This window comes from Solanum dulcamara, chromosome 9, assembly GCF_947179165.1.
Source record: "Solanum dulcamara chromosome 9, daSolDulc1.2, whole genome shotgun sequence".
NCBI lineage: Eukaryota > Viridiplantae > Streptophyta > Magnoliopsida > Solanales > Solanaceae > Solanum > Solanum dulcamara.
Genome location: NC_077245.1, coordinates 3,948,260 through 3,973,022, shown reverse-complemented (window position 1 = coordinate 3,973,022; position 24,763 = coordinate 3,948,260). Strand labels below are relative to the sequence as shown.

At 30.7% G+C, this 24,763-nt stretch overlaps 1 long non-coding RNA gene and 2 pseudogenes across 1 annotated transcript; 2 read left to right on the top strand and 1 right to left on the bottom strand.

Moving 5' to 3' along the window:
* The first annotated feature begins 2,068 nt into the window (after positions 1 to 2,068).
* LOC129904275 (uncharacterized) lies at positions 2,069 to 3,034 on the top strand. The gene is made up of 3 exons (XR_008770413.1): positions 2,069 to 2,150; positions 2,689 to 2,764; positions 2,930 to 3,034. It is a non-coding gene; the product is annotated as an uncharacterized LOC129904275 (long non-coding RNA).
* A 1,377-nt stretch (positions 3,035 to 4,411) lies between these two features.
* Positions 4,412 to 7,154, top strand: LOC129902423 (UDP-glycosyltransferase 79B3-like; annotated as a pseudogene).
* A 565-nt stretch (positions 7,155 to 7,719) lies between these two features.
* LOC129902421 (serine carboxypeptidase-like 17) lies at positions 7,720 to 12,494 on the bottom strand (annotated as a pseudogene).
* Between the last annotated feature and the right edge of the window lie 12,269 nt (positions 12,495 to 24,763).

The following is a 24,763-nucleotide window of genomic DNA, read 5'->3' as shown; positions in this document are numbered from 1 at the left end:
ATAAGCAAAAGCGGAGGAATTGGGGTACAACATTAAGCTTCCAAAAGTATCAAGTTCGCATCCTTTTTTTGCTAACTAGTCCACTACTCCATTAGCTTGTTTATATATATGTTTGATTGGTGCCCCTCCTTCTTCATGCAATAGATACTTGCAACCGTCAGTTAAATTTTGATAGAATCACTCTTTGTTAGATAACATGTCGATGATTTCATAGAAATCAGTTTCGATTACTAAGGGAATTAAGTTGTTTTGTATAGCAAACTTTAAACCATGTAGCAGAGATAGCGCTTCCATGTAAATATTAGTGGCCCAGTGTATTCCCATATTGAACCCAAGACCCATTTCTTATTATGGTCTCTAAATACGCCTTCGATTCCTCTCTTGCTTTGATTGATTTGCGAGCTTTGTCTATATTGAGTTTGAAAATATTCTTATCTGGAGGTTCTCATTTGATGTAAATGGTACCTTTTATCCTATTTGAGGCATTTTTATATAGTCATAAATTTGCATTCCATTGCTTTATTATATATTTGGCTAATCAGAAGAGGTTTAATATAATTTTTTGAAAAATGATGCCATTTCAATTTTTCCAGATTTGGTATAGGAGGAGCGGAATAAAATCAAACCAATATAAGACATTATTCAGACATTTTTTTGACTTTAAGTTGTCCAAATGAAATTACACACCTAGATTGAAAAGTGAATCATCAAAAATTTAAAATTAATATTTGACAAAATATGTGTCTTTCTTGTAAACGCAAATTAAATATTTTTTTAATAATATATTTTATAAATTTTCAAAAAACAAACATTTTTTGACATTGATTTTCAGATTTTACTTAGGAAAAAGAACACTTATATCCCAAAAATTAAATAATTTATCCTTAAATGTCTATTACTTTCATCCCCTTTTTTATTTTAAATCCGCGCGCTGACGTCAACGTCCAACCATCACAGTATATTATAGTATATGAATATACTATGATGGTATCAAAGAGTAACTAAGCAGTGTCTTTATTGAATGACTGCTCCTTCCTCCTTGATACCATCAAAATATAATATATTCTGGTGGTATCAAAGAGTAACTGGCGGCGTTTTCATGGAGGTTTCCTTCCGTCCTTCGATGATATTACTCAATCATCCATGATACCATACATTATATCTACATACTATCATGGTATCATTAATTTATATTTCAACTCAATATTTTAATTTTAAAACACTTAAAAAGAGTCATAATTTAGATACAATTTTCTTAAATTTTCAAAAAGAGAAAAAGAGGATTAAGCTCAATTATATATGATATCGATAGAGTATCAATATATCGACGGTATATTACAAACGATTAAGCTCAGTTTTATATGATACAAATATGGTATCAATATACTGACATAGTATCACAGAGGATTAATTTATAGTTGTGATACTGATCTCAAGCTGACGTCATGCGCGAAATAAGAAAAAAGAAAGTGGGTAGGCGCATAATAGTTTGGTCCATGGTTCCATTAACGGTAAATCGTTTGGGTTGGGTCTAATTTGGGTAAATAGTTTTACCAATGAGTCTAATTTGTGTAGTTTTCCCTTTTACTTATTCCTGAGTGTTATATATATATACTAGATTCAGGAGTACGTGCTAACACAAACCCAATATATATTTATTTTTTCATTTAATTTGTATGACTTGGAAAGTCCATCCGATTTTTAATATGACTTTTAGATGTTCTATGCTACTTGTAATTGTTAGTACATTTTATGTAATTTTTTATTACTATATGTTGTCCCAATTTATATAACATCGATAAAACTTTGAGAGTTTACCCAAGCAGTTGTAAGTATAAACTGTAAAAACAGACAAAATAAGGACAATGAAGGGAATATTTCACAAGTAATGAGTTTGTTATAACGTAACCGCTTCCCTCTCAAACAGACGCGCTGAAGTTTCATTTTCAAAAAAAGTTGATCTTTCATTTTCAAAAATATTTCCAAGATTGGTGAGTATAGCATAAGGCTTGTTGAAGCAATACATAATGAGATTGAACAGAACAGTACTTCACATGTTGATGAGCTTCTTGGAATCAAAGGTAATCTTCAACTCTTAATTACAAACGAAAGATTGATGAAGAAAGAGATTTTGACGACGAAATGTGAAGGTATATATGAATCTCAATTGCTTTTTTTCTTTGTTACTCTTCTTTGATGATATTTTTGAAGAAAGTTAACTGTCCCCTCAGGCTTTAATCAAAAGAAATGTTGGATATCAAGCTTGTATGAAAATATTGTTGTCATCGTCGTATTGTTGAATATACTTGAATAAATACCATCTGTATGGCTGATTTTCGATTTATTTAGTCTATTCCTAAATGTGTATGACTGTACGTATGAAAATGATATTGTCATTGTAGATGTGACTCTACTCTAGCCTCAGAGATCCAAGAACAAGCAGTAGGTATGAAGGAAAGTGATGGATTCAGAATTTTTATCAGGGTGTTCGAAAAACTAACTGGACCTAAATATACATTGTCATATATGTTTAGGGTGTTCAAAAATTAATAGATATACATAACACGGAAAATTTAACTTAAATATACTCTGTAATATTTTGTCCAAAGTGTTCGGGTGAACACCCTGGCCTCTTATTGCATCCGTCCCTGAAGAAGGAAAGGTAGCTGAAATCTTCCCAACTTGCAGGAATAATATAACAATACTTAGGACCACAGCTGTTATGGAATCCCTCATTCGGAACCACGAAAACAAAAATGAGCAGGTGCAACATCTTCTTTTGAAATTTACTCAAAATCAACAAAGTAGTATACTTTTTAGGAAATATCCTCTATGTTGTTCATATGAAATTCTTTTTTCCATTTATATTTGATTAATTCGATGTTTATGAAACACTAAGTTATTGGGTGTATATGTTGATCTATTTCAGATTCAACTGAAAAAGATAATATCTAAAGTGAAGGAACTCATGACAGCGATGTTGATCTTCAATGTATTGAAACGCTTGACAAAAAAGGTTGGGAGGCCTCGAGTTCTCAAGTTGGTTTCGAAATTCCAAATTTGCATTGTTACAAAATTCTTGATGACGCCTATCTTCGCTGTGAAAAAGATATGGTTGAAGAAATACCTGGCCAGCTTGAATAAGAGAAAAGGGGCCATTTGACATTATGCATAATTATTCAACCCTTTTTCTCCAAATCTTCAACGTGATAAGGATGCGCGAGTGTCAATATAAGCCCAAATATAGGTAATCTATCCAAATTTTTATGGATTGGACTCAAGATAATTTGTATTGGGTTCAATCTCAACCCATTCAAGTCTTAACGCATTTTAAAAGAATCTTCAATTGAGCCAATTTAATCTCCAATTTCAACCCGTTTTAAGGCTCTTTATTTGCATTGGTGTAATGTATGTTCTTATATTAAATGTATAAATTACTATCTATTTTATATCTTTTAGGATTAATTTATATATTTGTAAACTTTTATTTTATATTTTCTTGAATTGAAATTCAAATTGTGGTTATAAAAGGTAAATAATAATATGTTAAAATTATTGAGATTAAGCGGGTCAAATTGGGCGGGTCATGACCCAACCCGATTTTATTTTAACCCATTTTAATATCCTCACTTTCAACCCAACCCGCCCATTTGACATCCCTAACTGCAAGTTCTATTGGGTTTTTGGGTCTTTTTACTTTCTATATGGATAAATATACGTTCAATTTGGACTAGTCCACTTTTGCCCATGAGCCCAAAACTACGGTGCATATGTAAGACTTCTTTTAGGTCTTATTTTTAAAATTTATAAGATATATCAACAACCACAATAGAGAGAAAAGTGAGAGAGTGCAGATTTTCGCACAAGCCCTAGCGGTCATTTTCAAATCGCGATTTCACTTTGTTCCTTGTCCAATTGAGCTGATTTTTAGAAAACTTAATCTTCGATTGGAACTAAGAGAGGTGGATTTGGAGTCTTGTAGCTCCATATTTTAGCTCAGCTCATGAACAGTAACTGCGTTGTGGTGATTTTAATCCTTTTACGTCTTTAGTTTTTGATGCTACTCATTGTTTGGCACTTAATTGGTGACCATTTTGGAGAACACATTTGTAATTCTTGCTGATTATAGTGGACCTTTGGCCTTGTGATTTTTATTTCACACCGAAAAGGTTTTCCACGTAAATTTGGCATCTCGTATGTTGATTTAGTTTTGCCTTGCTATATTTATTTTTGTGATATGCTTGATGCCTAAAATAGTGTTTGTGCTTTGAGTTTGATTGTCTCTACTAAGGAAAAGTTTAGATTTATGTGATTGTGCTTGAATTTGACTGTCTCTACTAAGGAAAAGTTTAAATTTGGTTTTCTTCCGTTATAGCCCTGTCGTGCGAGTTCTGGACACATACTTTCCATTATGACGAAACTGCTTAGTGAATCTAAGAAGGAACTAATAGAGAATAAGAACTTGGACGTTAATGATGAAGATGATGTTAAGGGCCCGGATGATGAATGTACCATATGCCGCATGATGGGATTGGAGAACGAAACTCTAATAAGTAATCTCAAAAGAGATGGTGTACGGAGAGAATCATTTATTTTCTTTCTTCGTGTGAATCTCTAATTTTACGTATACTTTAAATTATTGTTATTCATCAAAAGACTAGCATAAACAATTTTTGCATAAGCAATGCAAGCGGGTACAAACTTTCATTTAAGAAAAAACTGCTAACCATCTACAAAATTCTTGAACTGAGGATCATAAATGTAAGCCTTTTTTTGTGTGATGATGGGCCATTTGAATGATCAGCCATTTAATTAACCAAATGTCTTTTTAGTAGAATAAACGCTTGGAGTTACTACATTATGCTTGCTTGTCTCTTGCTGCAAAAATGAACCAGCGGAGATATAATGAAGTGGGGAAATTGTTGAAAGATTTGAAGTCCCAAGGCATTGATGGGGAACATTAGGCAGATTGAAATGGTCGACTGTGAGGATCCTTAACTGGAAGATCCATATGGTAACACTTTTTGTTTTCACGACGTTTTATCTATGAAGGTTCTGCACACACTATAGTCAGGACGAGTCAAGAAAGACTCCAAATCAGACAAAATCATATTGAATGTTGTTGAAGGTAACTCTTAGTTCGTTAACTTTCCCCTATTTAATTTGTCTTTTGTAATATGGACCCTCTCGGACCCTCATAGAAGTAAGGACAACACTATTGGCATTAGATGATTGAGGTCTTGTGTCACGGACTTAGACTTCAACTAAGACTTCGGTGCGATACTCAACAACTTACTCGCGACTCTTTCACGATCTTGTAAGCTCAAGTAAGCCTTTTCAAACTAGATCGATCAGGGACCGCTAGATTGAAGAACTTTTCAAACTAGATCACTCAGGGACCGCTAGATTGAAGAAAGACACAAGAGAGAGTGTTTGAGCTAGAATGAAGAAAGACACTAGAGAAAGTGTTTAAAGAAGGCTTTGTATTGCTTGGAATATTGCTTGATTTGCTTGATGCTGGTACAAATGAATGCCCCTCCTATTTATACTACTCAGTAGGAGCTAAAGTGTAAATAAAAATTCCTTTATAAGTACTTCTATATTTACCTCTTTTAAAATTCTCTATATATCCAGAGTTTTCTAAGGTTTTTAAGATTTCTTTATAATGTTCTAGAGTCTTTCATTAACATTTCCATAACTCTAGATTTTTCTCCTTTTAAAATGATTGGTGGGTCATGACACTTGCCTTTAAAAGGATTTTTAACATTGTAAGGTCCTTTACTTTAATTTTTCTTTCTCTTTCTATCTTCTCATATTCTAACAGCTAAGTTTTTGCTTTCAGGGTGATTTGTTCAAATGCTGTGATGAATTGTGTGATCTAATGAAAGACTCCTCCTCGTATTTCTTTCTCTGAACAAAGACTCTTCTTAGTGTCTCTTTTCACTAAACAACTTACTGCATTTACGATTACCATAGTCGTCATTACTGTGCTTGCAAGTGTTATGGGACAAACTTAGTTTTTGATGGATGCATGACTGTTCAACTTTGTTACTGTTTTGTTATGTGACAACTTTAGTTTTTAATGGATGCATGATTGTTCAACTTTGTTACTATGTTTGCAAGTGTTATGGGATAAACCTCTTTATGATGCACTAGGAAGTGTCTGTTGAAGTGACAAGTGTAATACAAATACTATTGTTGCAGTATTGCCCCTTTTCCAGCACGCAGTGCCTGGTTACATTTGAAAAACAACTTTTGTAGATTTGGTAATTGGAAATTATGACAGACACCTCCTAAATAACAGAATCATCTATTTTAAGACTACTTCAATATTTCATGAATATGGCAAGGGGGTGACATTTCAAGAACGAATGATGAAGGGAATGGCACGATGCGATGCAATAGCTATGAAAACATGTAGAGAAGTTGAAGGAACCTTTTGTGACTACATAGCAACACATTCTGAAAAGCCAGTCCTTTACACAGGACCTGTTATTTCCAAGCTGAAAAAGGAGTCTTTAGAAGAACATGGATTATCAAATTGGCTCGCGAAATTCGAGTCAGGATCATTCGTGTTCTGTGCATTTGGAAGCGAATTGATTCTTGGAAAGAAACAGTTTCAAGAAATTGCTTTAGGCTTTGAACTGACTGAGTTACCATTTCTTTTAGTTGTTAAGCCACCTGAAGGGACAAATTCAGTAGAAGAAGCCTTGTCAGAGGGATTCAAAGAAAGGCTTCAATAAAAGGGATTGATTCTTGATTGTTGGGTGCCACAATTGGAGATTTTAAGTCACAAATCAGTTGGTTGTTTTGTGACTCATTGTGGTTATGGGTCAATGTGGGAGTCTTTGGTACTGTGTGATTGTCAATTGGTACTTTTGCCAAGGCGTTTTGAACAAACTTGAATTTCTAGGCTTATGGAACAACAACTCAAGTTTGGTGTAGAAGTGGAGAAGGATGAAAATGATTTGTTTACACAGGAGAATTTGTGCAAGGCTGTGAAATGTGTGATGGATAAAGATAGCCAAATTGGTTGTCTTTTGAAACAGAATCATAGAAAATGGAAGGAACTTTTTTCAAGTCCTGGCTTTATGAGTAACTATACTGATAACTTCATTCACAACTTGCATGGACTTCCAGTTGAAAAGACCTAGATAGTTAGCAGGGGCGGATCTACCATTAAAGTTATGGGGTTGGCAAAGTCAAGTAATTTTGGTTCAGATAGTGTGTTTTGTGTTAAGAAATTTACTTTATATGTATGAATAATCCAACTCCAATCAATTGTTATCCTGTTTTGAAATTCAGAATCCATAAACTTTTAAAACCTTGCATCTTCATAGATGTACTGCACTTATAATGATCATCTAATGCTTCTATACATTAATATACATAAAATATACATTTTTAGTGAAATTTCCCTTTGAATTTTCGATTTCATTATCAACATTTGATCATCTTCTCATGCTTTTCGTGATATTGATCTTAATATAAAATTCATGAATTACTCATTCAGGACACCTGCATTATCTTTAATACATGTATCGTTGCAACTAACTAAACCAAGTATTATTAATACAAATTTAAAAATAATAACATAATGGTTTATTTATTCAAAATTCAATAGCATGATTAACGCCTTCAATGATATTCATGTAGGTAATTAATTGACCTCAAGTGAGAAAGTAATAGTGAGAAAATATATAGATAAAATCGAAACAATTATAAAGGATCCTGATTTATCCATCTTTTGAACATAACAAAACATTCTTCAGGCTTATAGGAACTAGCTGTGTGTCCTACTCCCTATTAAAGAAAAACAAATAAAGTAAAATAAATAAATCAAAAGCTCTTAAAAAAATTCAATCTGGCTCATTGAGATGAATTAATTGTTTCAGTTCTTATATAATTTATATATAATGTAAATTACTAAATTAGTGGCGCAATTAATTCCAAATACCTTCACTGTTGCATAAGTCATTTTGTTCGAGTAAGACCTCGTATAACTGCATGAATATTATATTAGAAAAATTATTAAGCATTATGATCAACTGATCACATAATAATTAGTTTTAATTAAGAAATCATAATTGTAATTAAGGATGTTAAATTTGGAGATTAATTACCTAGCAACTTGATTATTTACGTTCCATGGACACCAGTCATCATTGATAGAGTAGTTTAGAGACTTTATCCATACTTGTGTCGATTGAAAAGGTACCATATAGTCAGGATCGCCACCGTTTAAATATATATATAAAAAATGTACATTTTATTTTACCAAATTATTGTTGGATACATCAAAAAAAAATGTAACAATGAATATTAATTGCCTGTATATAAGTGATCGATAACCTTTAGTACTTAGATTTGCATGATATAGTACAACGTTATGTACCGTAATTGTGTAATTATCGGAGATGTATATATACTTCTCCTACATCTCATCCAACTTCCTATGATTCCCTACAAAAATACTGAAATTCGAAAGGTGTCTATAAATTAAATTAGACGGAGAAAATAGATAATTATACGATATATAACATATTCATATTGTAATATATGTACCTAGAGCTTCTTGGATTTCAGGGTCATTAGACCAGTACTTTACAAGCTTGCGCCAATCAAACTGAGGTAATTGGGAATAATAAAGTTATACACATTAACAATACAATAAATTATCTTACAACAAGAGGGCATTGTTCAGATAATAAGCACCATAAAATTGTGAATTCGAGTCAATAAGGGAGTGAAAAAAGGCAGAAGCTCCTATGAAGGAGTTGAAAAAAAAAACTCTTTTACATTTATAGTCCACTACGTCAACAATTATGATAAAGAATTTTGTATATTGCATTCTATACGTAGTTTTCGATTTCCCATCTTGTAATTTCCTCCCTCATTCCACCTTCTCCTAAATTCTATTTTATTTTTTTTAAAAAAAGTAAATTTAGTAGAGTGAAATTGTTTGTTGTGTGAATTGTGAGTGTGTTAATAGGAATAAAAATGATAAATGTGTGTTAGGTGATCTATCTGTGTATATATATATCAAATGCAATTTTTTGAAAGCGAAACACGAATAAATTGACTAGTAATAATCTATATATAGAAAGAACTTACAGCACATTGGACGCCATGTTGCAAGGAGATGAGTTTATCATGAAGTAATCTTTTTTGACCCGATAATTTGTGTGGGCCTTGTAGTATAGCATGAGCTTCGCAATTGGGCCTTAAAATATGTTCCCCATTAATATTGCTTATCATCTGTATCGATAGTGTAAAAAATTCTTTATTGTTAAATATATAATTTAAATCAATATATCGATAGCTTACATATTTAGTCGATCCACTAAAAATAATTAAATTCATTAGTCATATATATACATATAATATTTTGTATTAAAAATGTATATTTTACATATATCATATATTAATATACATAAAATATATATTTATTCGCTATTATCTTGATAGACGGTTTTAACCTGCTTGAAAATTCGAAAGTCACTTGCACACCCTGTGTTGTTGGGATTTATGTCTGTAGATACTCCTCTACAACTCTTCTCCAATGACTATTCAGACAAATATATTCAAGTTAATTAATTTGACATATCAAATTTAAAACCTTAAATTTTGAAATTAATGTAGAAAATCAATAGAAAAAGCAAATTAATTGCGACTTAACCTTATAAAGTTCATCAGATATAAGTCCCATGCCATGGCTAAAAGGTATTTGATAATTGTTTTCTTGAGGATGATTTGTTAGTGCATTGCCAATTAAATATCCCTGAAATTAATTAACCAAGCATGCAACATTTAGAAGAAAAACAAAGATTACTTGATGAAGGTAATTAATTAGTATGGTTTGATTACAAATTAGAGAAAAGAAGAAATATTAACCTGAAGATTAACCAATGGCTCTTTCCCAGTTGCATTTCCTGCATAATTAGTGGAGTTAAAAAATGACAAAATCAAGCATTTCATAAAAGGTGTTTAAGATTTAAAATATATTTATATATATGAATTAAAGAAAAATGTTCAGCTGAGCACCCTTCGATTCATGTCAGATGTGTATATAATTAGCATAAATTCTTCAAAATACAAGAGTGTAGCACTACTAGAAGTATACATAATCCAATATGTACGTATCGTGTACATGCATACTCTTAAACATGTCCAACATTTATATATATATGAATCTCACCATCTGATATCAACTGGGTGATAATTGGAATAGTGTTGCCAGATTATGAGGTTCCAGAAATATAAAATGGATTTGAAATGAATTGTGGATGATCACTAAGCCACTGAAATAATTAATGAATGGTTAAGTAAACATGATTTCAATTTTGTTTATATATAATAGCAATTTTCAGAAATTACGTACATACCTTTCTTAGGAATTCATCGACATATTCACTTGCTTGTACATCAGTGGACTTATATGCAGCTGAATTTGTTGCATATGAGAATCCAGTATTTACTGGTTGATCCAAGAATATTATACTTGCTATCTGAAAATGGATGCATACATTATATTATAGAGAAAATACATCCAATTCTCTTGAATTTTTTGCCACAAAATTTATTTTAGTACTTTAATTACAATGACGTTAAAGTACCCCATTTAACAACTTTGAAGTGAATTAAATATCATTCACATAGCTGATGTGGCAAAAAAAAATAATTTAAACGCATAATAACACTAAAAAATAAAGAAAAAAACAAATGGGGCCATTTTTTTTCTTTTCATTAAATATATTTTGTATTGTTCTTCCTCACACCCACCCGCCCCATTCCTCCTTCTTCCTCACATATCCCACCCCCTCTCTGCCCTGATCATGCCATCTTCTTCTTCTTCTGAATCTCCATTCTCTTTCTCCTTTTTCATACCCCATCTCTCCCCACCCTTCTTTTTTTTTTCAAACTCCACACCACACATAAAGTAGATTATCCATCAATTTTCGTCAAACACACACATAAAAGTTACAAGAAACTTCAACACCCACATAAAAAAAATTATTCTATACTTTGAAAATTCAATTTTTAATTTTTTTCTTGAAATATAAAGACTCCTAATAATAATAGGGGAAAAAAGAGATTTTATCGGACAATTCAAAATTAATAACTAATAAAAACAATGGCAAGTTTAATTGAAAATTTTAATACATTTTCATGGAACTCAAATTTTTTAAAAGAAAAATTCTCTATTTTTAAAAAAATTAATTAGCTTTGAAATCGTGCATAAACAAAAATAAATGAAAAAGAATCAAAATCAAAACAATTTTTGACGTGACGCTGATGTGGTGTTGATATAGAAATGACATGGTGCGTGTGTAATGCACTCTTCATTATAAGACTGATATTATATTCTTAAGGTAGGATTAAATTCACTTGAAAATTGTAAAGTGGAGAAATTTAAACGCTCGTATAGTTAAAATGCTGAAGTAAGTTTTACTGTTAAGTTTAAAGGGAATTTGATTTATATACTTTATATTATATTATAATTTTTTTTTGGTCAAAACAATAGTGAAATAATTATATTCATGTAATTAAGGATGGTAAAATCAGTTCATGAAAATATGTTTCATCTAATCCGCTTTAAGTTTGGATTGATCATTGATCAATCTGCCCATGAAAACATGTCATGTCTAATTAGTTTATGAGCGTATATCAAATAAAAACAAATATTTTTTAAAAAATATTTAGACAAAAAATTTCATAAATAATTTGAGCTACATATTAGCTCAAACTTTGATGGGCCAAGCCATCCAAATTTAAATGAATTAGTGAATCATATTTTTATGGATTAATTTTCTCACTTCTACATGTAATTATTACCTTGGTCCATGCGTGTGGGTTTAGTACGAATGAGGGCAAACTTCCGTTGTAGACTTGTTCAGCAAAACGCAATGGCCAGAATTCATGCATTTCGAATATAGAGCTCGTTTGGATGGACTTTAAATTGGTTTGATTAATTTAAAGCTCATTTTTAGCTTTTGAACGTGTTTGTCTAATGCTAACTTTAAGCTATAAAGTTCTAAAAATCAGTCAAAAATGAAAAGTTAGAATTCCTAACTTTTTTTTCTGCTTAAAGTCATTTTCTTTAACCATGGAAATTATTTTTATATCCTTATATTTTAACTAAATTCCCAAACTACCTTTTTTATTCTTTTAACCCTAGAATTCACATCATTTTCCTCATTTAAGCACTTTTATCCAAACACTCAACTGCTTATTTATAAAAATAACTTTCAGCACTTCAAAGTTCTAAAATCACTTCATACATAAAAGTTACTTTTTTTAAGCTCATCCACATGGGCTCATAATCAGTTTTCAATGCAAGTATCAAATATAGAGAGGAAATTTTTTTTAAAAAAAAAATATGTGAGTACCTATTTCATTGACAAGGGCATTAACAGACCAGTAGTAGGCTCAGATTCTGATTCCAAAAAAGAGTAGAAAAGTTGCAACTCCTCATCTTTACCAATTCCAACATACGTATTTAATTAATAAATAATTACAGATTCATATAAAATAAAATAAAATAAAATAAAAGGAGTAGTAAATGAAATGACATGCTTGACAAAAACGAAAACTCATGTTTTCACTTTTGGGGTACTTCTCTTTCAAAGACCCAAAGGCACAACTACTACTTTAAAAATCTAAATGCACCCATAAATATTGATGATTAATTAGGGTGCAAAATAAAAACTTTTGATTAAATCTAGAATTAATGAAATTAGTGACATAATTATGTGAGAAAATCTGGGTGTGATGACTCCTGTCCTTTTCCACCAGACAAGTGTGCTCAATTTTTGAATCGTGACAAATTAATTCCTTTCTTCTAAGATGTTCACAAGTTTTTTAATTTTGCACCCTAATTAATCATTATATGCTTTGATTTCAATCAGTTACGGAGCCAACAGTTTTAAATTTAATATAGTTCATATAATTAATTAGTTTGTTCATAACAAATGTTAAAGTGATCTACCGCCGAAATTTAGATAATTAATATTCCAATTTAGTAGGATTAACTAGCATAAATAAAGACTTTTATTACCGTAGGCCCTAATTAAGATGATTATGCTGCAAATCATCCATGAAGGCCTAAAAAATGCTTTTTCTAAACTTACACTTTTGATCAAGTTCAGCGTGAAACACAAGTGTTCAAATATACTGTAATAATAATTAAGATCTTCAATTCAAAATTCTAAAAGCATCCAATTAAGCAAAATAGAATTATTAGATATTTAGTACTTTGTAGGTGAAATGACAATAGTTGAGTGACATTCTGAGATAATTAGTACTAATTGAATGACTTTTATGCTACAAAATAAAGTTAAGTGATTTTCTAAAATAAAAATTATTAGTTGAGTAACTGTCTTGTCTATAAAAATTATGTTCCGAATCACGGTCAAATTTGCCAATAATTACACCCATATCTCCACATACACATCCAACAAGTATAATAAAAACAAGTTGAAGAAAGGAATAAATTCTTCTTTCTCTAAGCTGACCCTTATATATATAGATGATATTAACACTCCTCCTTGAAAATTCATCCACCACTACTTATATATATCATATAAGAAAATGCCTTGGCTCACTGTCAATCCTAAAACAGTAAGTTATCCACTAACTGAAGAGCAGGTGAAAGGTATGCTCAACAAATATGATAAAAATAGAGATGGAAAACTAAGCAAACAAGAATTGAGATTAGCATTTAAAGATATGGGGTTGCATTTTTGTCGTTGGAAAGCTGGGAAAGCCCTTCATTTTGCAGATAAAAATGGTGATGGATATATTAACGAAGATGAATTGAGTGAGCTCGTTCAATATGCTTTGAGATGGGGCATTAGGATTTCTTAACCATGTGGGAAACGAAGAAAAACAAAAAGCTAGGCTAGGGTCTATATATATGTGTCCTTTTTTTTTTTTTTGGTTGGGGGGTGGTGGGGGACGGGAGGGTGGTTTTTTTTTGTATTTGTTTGAGAACCAAAAATATCTTGTAATATTTGGGTGGAAAAAAAAAGGTCTTCGGGTATATGTATTATTGGTACGTAAATTATGTCATATCGAACATATGTGGTCTGATGTTCGATGTTTTAATTTTCATGTAAATATAATTTTGTTCTAGTACCTAGCCAAATGATGATAAAATCTATATATCTTTCATATTTTCTAAATTTTCTTCTCTCAGTTATCCTGTGAGCTTTCTTAGCCTCCTATTTTGGTATGTGTTATTCTCTTCATTTAATTTGATGTGACTTAATTAGTTTTCTATGAGCATTTAGACTTTATTTGTATTATTGATTTGACTGGACATGACGTTTGAAAAGTAAAAAGAAACTTTTGATTAGGAATAATTTGTTTTTCATTTCTTAACATATTCCTTTACTGGGAGTTTAATTTCAATTTCTTGGACTAAGCACGTGCAATTCTTTTTTATGCTGTCGTCGAGTCATCTTAACTACAGTTGAGGCAGATTTATTATCCATAATTAATTAAATTGGCATTATTAAAAAATAAAACAAGTAGTCTTAACTTTAAGTATATATTAAATTACATTGAATATATAAAAATTCATTCACACATATAACTCCATTATTATAATCATATGTGATTTTATTCCAACCTATACTTGTGGAGCTGGCAAGTGCAGAATCTTTTTGTGGCAAAGTGAAGGCGTACAAATATATTTATGTGATTCCATTGTTATTTTCTTATACCATAGTTGATTATGAAACATATATATCTGATATTAAATAATTAATTATCAGCCGAAATTTAGGTGATCTTCCAATTTAGTGTTTAGGATTAGGATAAAGACATTCATGATTGCCCAGTCTTCAACAAGTCAATGACTTTCCCTTTTACTTACTTTTTATCTAATATTTTTTCTCTAAGAAGTTGCAACTGTGCCACGTATGTGAATATTGTCCCAATAGAGATCGATGGGTTATTGTTGGCAATTTTATTTGGCGACAAAACATTAAATCGTATTTATATACTTTTAGTGTTTTACGTTTAGAAATAAAGGATTGACGATTTTTTTATCACCCAAAATCTTTTATGACGGAATATAATTTATAAGTGACGAAATCATTTGTTCCTGATAATCGAATTTGTTGTAGTGAAGGGACATACATAGAGTATGATTTAGGAGTTTTTTTGATTCCATTAGCGAATGAGTTATTCAAACTCAATAAATCAAATGAATTGTGATAAAATTTTAAACTTATTATAATATTCAATAAGAGTTTTCCTAATTATTATAAGATTGATAAAATCTGCTTTAAACATATATAAATTTCTACAAGGCTAAAATAAAAGAGTAAGTGCATAAAAAGTAAAAAACTATAAAGTTATGCTTTATAATCTTAATTAGGAAGATCTTTAATTTAATTCGGTAGAACTTATCGATATTTTCCACAAAAAAAGGTTTCAAGAAATATCTAGTAACGTAACTCAACATTTGGTGCATGTAGTTTATTAATAATCAATTAAACTATGCTTGGACAAACTAGAAACTATATATTCTATAGTCTAATATATTTAATTCAATTATTACATATTACGTTTCTTCCGAATCTTGCACACTAGAATTGATACCCCAAAGATATTATGGCCCATTTGTTTGTATATATATTAAGATTAAAATGTATGAATTTGAATATTAAATTTCATGTTTCGTATAAATTCTTGAATGACTGACATTTTAATAATCTATTAAGACTTTGTTATAGATATTAATCATTTCAGATTTATACAGATCAGTTAAATGGTTATGTTATTGAATTAAAAAAAATACACTTAATAATGATATCTGAATAACTAAAAGAACAAACATATTTGTAATCATAATAAACTTTCTTGAATTAATGTAAAAGAGAGCCATATAATGTGTTAAAAGATTAACATAAATCATTTGGCGAGATATTGTTCTACTTTCTGTTGTATATTCTTAAACTTTCGGTACATATTTATAGTGTCTGCCTGTCTTATCATCTTCTATATATGTTCTTATATCCATCTATAGATTAATCTATGATTACCCAAATGAATCTTGAATAATAGGGGGAACTTATTCTTTGCTTCATATAAAAAAAAGCTAAGTAATGTGCTACGTATTATAATATATGGATGATGAATTTTGAATCCAATAAATCAAATAAGTTGTTGTAGAATTTTGAACTAGAATTTAAAATATTTCAAATTCTGAATTCGCATATGAGTCAGGGGTGACTGTAGCCCTTTAAGTACGGTTAACCCATAATTTTTGACATGATATATATATCAATAAAGTCATTTAACACTAAAATGAGTTCAATATTGAAAATCTTAAAAGTTTAAGTCATTAAATTTAAATTTTAAATTTATCTCTTATTTGATCGAACAACCTTATAAGTTGTATGGAGTATGGAATATGGATTGCGTGATATATAGTCCGGTATTGAAAAAATTGAGTTTATGACTATAATATATTAGTATTAATTAATTTAATAAAGAGTTTATACTTTATATGTTGTAGAATATTCCAAACTAAGGAATGTGATACACTTCTAGGCTCTAGCTAGAGCATAAGATTAAATAAAACATGACTTTTCTTTCTCTATCATGAGACTGATCAATTCTCTGGGATAAAAATCTAGTAATCTTTACCATGTATGCACGCAGGCTAAAAAAAAAATATTAAAAAGAATAAGTGGATAAGAAGTAAAAAGTTAGTATGATTTATTTAGTGCTCTGAATGTTACATATATAAAACTACTCGAAGCAAATTAATATGCTTTAATATATTACTTTTTCTTGCTTTTCGACCAAGCTACTAGGGAAAAAAAATATAAACAAATATAAAGTAGAGAAAGTTAATAATTACAACGGAAAAAGAGTCCAAAAAAGATTCGTAAAAAGCAATTTTAATCAAATGGATTGATCGAGTTGTCAATTCATTTATTATAAAACTCAAGCAATTTCTGTGGAATATCAATGTTTTCCACAGAAAAAGGTTTCAAGAAATATCGAGTAGCTCAACTTTTGGTGAATGTGGTTTATTAATAATTAATTAAATTATTCTTCAACAATAACCTAGAAATTATTCTAGTTGTCTAATAATATATTTAATTTCAATTATTAAATATCACGCTTCTTCCGAAGCTTGCACGCTAGTTAATCAATAAACCAACTTTAAGATATTAAGCTCTATTTGTTTGCATTCAAGATTAAAACGTATGAATTTGAATACATAATTAAATATTAATATATAAATTAAGATTTTAAAGTCAAATGGTAACTAGTGTGATGTTAATAGTTGACGTATGATTGTGATAATTGGTGGTAATGGTCATTATGCCTAAGAATGGTGATTGTGGACCTTGTGGTAGCTGTTGATAATGTTGAGCGAAGTTGGTTAACGGTGAAAGTAGATATATAAAATAGTTGTGAAGTATATATCTTTTGTGGAAATTCTTAAATGATCGATATATAACATTTTAATGATATTAAAATTTTATCATATGACTAAGTCACACACTTAACAATTAAGGTTTGAATAATTAAAATTATCTATAAATATAGATAAACTGATAAACTTAATGATTTAAATTTAGAATTTCATTAAGTGAAACCAATGAAGCCTACATTTACCTAACTATACGCACAATCCCTCCCTTAATTTTTACATAGGTATTATATTTTCACATAGGTCACTGTTGGTATCACAAGAAAAAAAATTAGTAATATCGAAGCATATATAGAAGTGTTCAAAGATACTGAAAGATCTTTTTTTTTTAAAATATCCAAAAAGAACAACAAAAGCAAAAGAGAATTATTAGATAAACTTCTTTGAGACAATATTTAGTTCCTTTTTAACTGGTATTCTTTTAGGACGTACTTAAAGGTTGAACCAATGTTCACACCCAATTTTGATCCCTCACAACGTAAATTAGCTATCAAGTTTCTTTGAATTTTGAATATTTTTGAAATAATTGGCTTTTATAAAAACAAAGATATTTTCATGTTATTCTTAATTATTTTTATTTTTTAAATTTTTTTAGTATAATATACATATTTTTATATATAACTATATCTTTAATTACTATATATGTGGTTATTCGAAAATCATCTCAAAAGATTTTATTTTTTACTAAATACAATGTTAGTTAGGTTAATTTAATTATAGTTTGTATTTTTGAAATTTTTAGTTTTTTCTTAAAAAAAAACCATTCTCCCACATCGAAAATTGATGAAAAATTTGGGATTTTGGAAGCCTATATAAAGGCTCATATTCTTATTAAGAAGAGGGAAGAAGTGGGAGGTTTTTTTAGCCACCCCAAAATTAGAAATTTTCTTAACTTGGCTAAGATTTTGAACTCTTGTCCCCAGCCTGAAAGTTGTGAAAATTTCTAGCTTTCAATCTATATTTTTCTTCAAGAAAAATAGGAGATTGAAGTCAAAATTTAGGCTAAGAACAATGTTCTTATAACATCGAACCCACGAAGGTTCGAGTCTAAATTTTTAATTTTTTTTTTGTAAATTGGAGTTCCATCAAGCTCTTGGGTGGTGGTGAAATTGTCTTCCGCATGTATTAAGAATAATTAGATTAATGATAGAAATTTCTTATAGTTAGCACGTGTTGATTAATTAGCTATCATGTGTTAGGATTATTTCATGAAAGATCTTAGTTTTGTTCATTAATTTTTCAAATAGTTTTCTTTGATAATATAGATTTTCATGTTTTTAATTTCTTCTTTTAACAGGATTTAGATAATAAAAATATGCTTAAAGTTGTTATTTAATTAGAACTTTCATGGCCTAATTGATTTAATTCTTTCTTTAAAATTTGAACTAGTATAGCGTATTTATTAAATCCGTGTTCTTTTGTTACTTGAATATATTTCTTCTTTCCTTTCCTTTGTCTACATATATGCATGTTGTTAGTCACTTCTAGGATGCTCATCAATTTAATAACTTAAAATATCATGATATATTCTTTGGTTTAGCTTAAAATGAGTAAATGCTTCTGTAATTTTATTTTGGTGTATGTGATATCTATTCGAGTCCATCTTTGGACTCCATCCTCGCATATCATTGAGTTTTGAGTCTCCCATCATCTCGCTCGAATTGCTGAAAAGTTGATACATGGAAAGGAAGCTAATATACATGGTTTGAATACTGATATTGGGTTGTATACATAGAATAGAGGTGGAAAACAATGTCGTATACACTGATATATAGTATCTATACAGTCTGATATGTAAGAAAATAATGTTGTATACATTGATATACAGTATATATACAGTCTGATACATAGTGATATACAACAAATAAATGGAACAAATCGATGGTATACTGTATGTATATAATTTGATAGACAGAAATAATATTGTATACAACGTATATATAGTCCGATATATAGTGTATATACAGTTGCGATAGACAGTGAAATTGTGCTTAAGGCCCAAAATGCAGATAGCCCAACAGCTTAGTCCAGACGTACAAAAACTAAGTGTCGGACCATATTTTCATGTGTTATTTATTGTTTATTTATATTGATTTGAGTTGTAATAATTTATTTACTTATGTTATTTATGTTTGGTTAGATATTTATTTTAATTTGTTTTAACTTAATTAGATTTCCCTAAAGATAAACCAATTCATGTTAATTACTCTTTAAATGATTTTCTACCTTTACTTAGTCATTTGATAAACTTTTACTTTTTTTTATACACATGTATATTATTTTCAATGTTTAAGTTTGATCATTTTTTATAAAAAAAAATAATTTTAAAGTCTTCGTTTACTTTTAAATTAATATTTTTAAAAGTTAGTCAAATAATTTTTCAAATCATCGGATAACCGCACGTTAGCGACCACTTTGAATGCTTAACACCTTCTCAAAGTAGAAATAAGAACCTTTCTCTAAATTTTTAAGACTTAAATCTGTTAAGGTCTTTTAAATTAAGTTTTCTTAATTTCTTTAAAAAATTAAATGGCGACTCTTCTTTTTTAAAATTGATTTTTTCTCTAAAAAAGTTGAAATTAATTTTAAACAGTCTTTTTTCAACATAACAACCAACACAACATCAAAAATAATTTTTATCGGCAATTAATTAAGGGGCAATAGCTTAATTGTCGTTAAATATGTATTTTTAACAGCAATTTACACTTTTTGTATATGACCCTAAAGCCTATAGCGATATTGGATTCAATGACAATTAACTAATGCCGGTAAAAGCTTAATTGACACTCTTTGTTAATCTGTATATTTATTGCCACTAAAAGCTATTTTTTATATAGTGCAATAAAGTTTAAATTATAGATTCGTTTGTGATATTATACTACATCACCCGTTTTGAGTTCCTCAGGTCATCAAGTTTATGTCTTGTTTAAGGATGATTATTCTAAATTCTTGTGGACGTTTTCTTTATCGCAAAAATAACAAAGCTTTTTCACATTTTTAACTTTCAAGACATTTATTCGAACTCACTTTGAGCGGGACATCAAGAATATTCAATATGATAATGGCATGAAATTTGATAATGGCCCCTTTTGGGACTTCTGTAAAGCCAATGGTATGTCGTTTCGATTTTCATGTCCTCACACATCTCCTCAAAATGGGAAAGTCGAAAGACAAATTCATACGATTAATAACATTGTTCGTACCTTATTGGCCATGCTTCCCTTCCTCCTTACTTTTGGCATCATACTTTGCAAATGCCAACTTACCTACTCGACATCCTTCCTCATAAACTAGTAAACTATCAATCCCCTCTTCGCATTCTTTATTAGAAGGATCCCTCTTATTCACATCTTCGTGTATTTGAGTGTTTATGTTATCCTTTCATTTTCTCCACACTCATAAATAAATTTCAACCCCGGTCAACCTCGTGTGTTTTTTTGGGATATCCTCATATCATCATGGTATAAATATTTTGATTTTTCATCTCAAAAAATCATCATTAGCCGTTACGTAATATTTGATGAGACACAATTTTCTTTTACCAAGTTACATACTCTTAAAAATCACACGTACCAATTTTTAGACGATGGACCCTCTCCCTATGTAGTTCGTCATCTCACTACCTCCACAAATCTACCGGATCGCCACCTTCCTCCCACACTGCTGTCCAGCCAGCGGATCCGCTCCCTCACCTGGGCAGATTACTCATTTGCTGCCTATTGGGCTGACCCCATTGTCTTCTTCCGCTCTCCCACCTAGCTCTCCTCCTCCACCCACTCCGTCTCTCCCTCTAGTCTATCCACCGGTCCTGTTACTAAGAGTCAGCATGTGATCTATAAGCCTAACAGGTCGTTCAACCTTCTTACATCCGTCTCGAAGTCCCCTCTACCCCGTAACCCTATGTCTGCTCTTCGTGACCCGAATTGAAAAATGGCTATGAATGATGAATATAATGCTCTTATTCAAAATAAGACGAATGAGTTGGTGCCTCGTCCTCCAAATGTTAATGTTATTCGGTGTATGTGACTCATAAAGAAAAATCTGATGGTTCGTTTGAGCGACATAAAGCTCGTCTTGTAGGTGATGGTAAAACCCAAAAGTTGGCGTGGATTGTGATGAGACATTTAGTCCAGTTGTCAAACCAGCGACTATTCGTATGGTTCTTAGTTTGGCTCTCTCCAAGGCGTGACCGATTCATCAACTTGAGTCAAAAATGCTTTTTGCATGGCGAACTCAAGGAGACTATTTACATGTATCAACTTTTGGGCTATCGGGATCCTGATAGACATATCCTCAATTCGATTAATTCTTAACAAATTAGTATTCGCAATTTGTGAGGGTTTATCGAGATCCTGATAGACTTAATCATGTGTGTTTGCTGAAAAAATCTCTTTATGGGCTGAAACAAGCTCTGTGGGTTTGGTATAAGCGATTTGTTGATTATGTCCATACCCTTGGATTTTCTCAGAGTAAGACCGATCATTCCTTGTCTGTTTATCGTCGAGGTACTTCTATGGCTTATCTTTTATTGTATGTCGACAATATTATTTTAACTGCTTCCTCTAATGCCCTCCGCCGGTCTATCATATCGCTTCTTAGCTCCGAATTTGCTATGAAGGATTTGGGTCATTGAGCTATTTCTTGGTCATTACTGTCACTCGTCATACATGCGATTTATTTTTATCTCAAAAGAAGTATGCGGCCGAGATCATTGACCGAGCTGGCATGTCATCGTGTAAGCCATCTCCTACTCTGATTGCTCCAAAATCGAAGCTCGAGGCTATTACGAGCATGCCGTTTGAAGACCCATCTCTTTATTAAAGTCTTGTAGGGGCACTGCAATACCTAACGTTCACGAGACCGGATATTACTTATGTTGTGCAACAAGTACGCTTATTCATACATAACCCACGGGATGAACACATGCACGCTCTGAAGGGTATCGTGCGCTACCTACGAGGTGCTTTGAATTATGGTCTTCACATTTATCCCTCTTCTACAACCACTATTGTCTCGTATACTGATGCTGATTGAGGTGGATGCCCCGATACACGACATTCGACATTGGATTATTGTGTCTTTATGGGTGATAACTTGATCTCATGGCTACTTTGTCTCGTTCGAGTGTAGAGGCAGAATACTGAGAGGTTGCCAATGTGGTTTCTGAGTCATGTTGGTTGCGAAACTTGCTTTTGGAACTTCATTGTCCTATTCCACGGGCTACTTTGGTTTACTGTGATAATGTTAGTGCCATATCTGGCTGGTAATCCTGTTCAGCATCAACGCACTAAGCACATTGAGATGGATATACATTTTGTACGGGGAAAAGGTGGCTCTGGCCAGGTTCGAGTGTTACATGTTCCCTCTCGTTATCAAATTGCAAATATCTTCACCAAAGGCCTTCCGTTGGTGTTATTTGAGGATTTTTGGGACAGTCTTAGCATTCGGCGACCTCCCGCTTCCACTGCGGGTGTGTGTTAGAATATATGAAAATATATTCTGACAGATTATAACAAATTGTATATATTTAATTCCTAATATATAGATATTTAGTTTCCTTAATTATAGCTTAATTATACTCTTATATTTTGTGTATATAAACTGATGAGGTCAATGAAAAAAATCAAGGGATTAATCTCTTTCACCCCATATATTCGAACAAGTGGAAAAAAATAATTGAAGGAAGAATAAATTCTCATTAATCATATTCTCAAATATAAAATGACCATCATGAATTCTAACCTGACCCTTATATATATACACATATGAAACTCCCTTGTTATTCTAACTTCAAATAAGAAAATGCCTTGGCTCACTGTCAATCCTAAAAGAGTAAGTTATCCATTAAGTGAAGAGCAAGTGAAAGGTATGCTCATGAAATACGATACAAATAGAGATGGAAAACTTAGCAAACAAGAATTGAGATTAGCATTTAAAGATATGGGGTTGCATTTTTGTCGTTGGAAAGCTGGGAAAGCCCTTCGTTTTGCAGATAAAAATGGTGATGGATATGTTAACGAAGATGAATTGAGTGAGCTCGTTCAATATGCTTTGAGATGGGGCATTAGGATTTCTTAACCATGTGGGAAACGAAGAAAAACAAAAAGCTAGGCTAGGTCCTATATATGTGTTATTATGTGTGTCCTTTTTATATTTTTAGTTGGTATTTTTTGTTTGTTTGAGAACCAAAGATCATCTTATAATATTTGGAAGAAAAGGGTCTTTTGGGGTGTTGCAGTATATATGTACTGCTGCTATGTAAATTTCATGTTGGACATGTGGTCTATATATGTGTTCCATGTTTTCTAATTTCTATGTAAATTTTGTTCTAGCCAATATGATATAACCTATCCTTCACATTTCCTTTCGCAATTTTAATTTCTTCTCTCAGTTAATTATCCCAATGAGTTTTCTTAGCCTTCTAGTTTGGTATATATGTATAATTACGTAGTATTTACTTGTGAATTTTCTAAATTGAATCGAAATGATTACATCTAACACTAATTAACATTTATATATGGAGGATGAAATGATATAATTTAATTTGAGATGATTTAGTTAATTTTTTCAACATCTTACTAGTTTATTGCCTCAATAATACGCAAGCATTTCCCAATTTCACTTTCATGATCGTTAGAATCATGGAATATTTCATGTTAGGCCACAATATTTATCCTAAGCTGCAACGGATACCTCTATGAGTTAAGTGAAAGCCTGCGTGGATGGATTCTATATAAAAAAAAATGTATCTACTAGTAGTTTTATTATTAACTTTTTTGTATAATACTAACTCCTTGGGTCAAGACTGGCCACCGGCCAACCATAACTCTACTTATGCCTAATACAAAAAGCAGAAATATTATTAAAACATAATATAACTAACTAAATTAAATTATAATATTTTCAATGGTTTAAATTTTTAGATTAAACGACTCACACATATAAAAGAGATATCAAATAATGTATATCAACATTAATTAATTAAGTGACTTTTTAGGTACTTTCTCCTATACGTACCAATTTATGTGGTATATATATCTTGAATTTCGAGAGTCCAACAATTTTTCTTTGACCACATTTTTTTTCATTTATTTTTTTAAAATATTTTAAATTATCTCTTATTATGATTTAAAGTGAATTTTATATAGTTTCTAAATATATAATTTTTATTTTTAAAAAATCAATTATATTCGAATTTATGATCAAATTTTAAAAGTAAAATTTTTAAAAAATCACATAAATTACGATACAAAGAATAAAAAAACATAATAATTAGATTCATTAATTCCCTTTATCCTGGCTCAT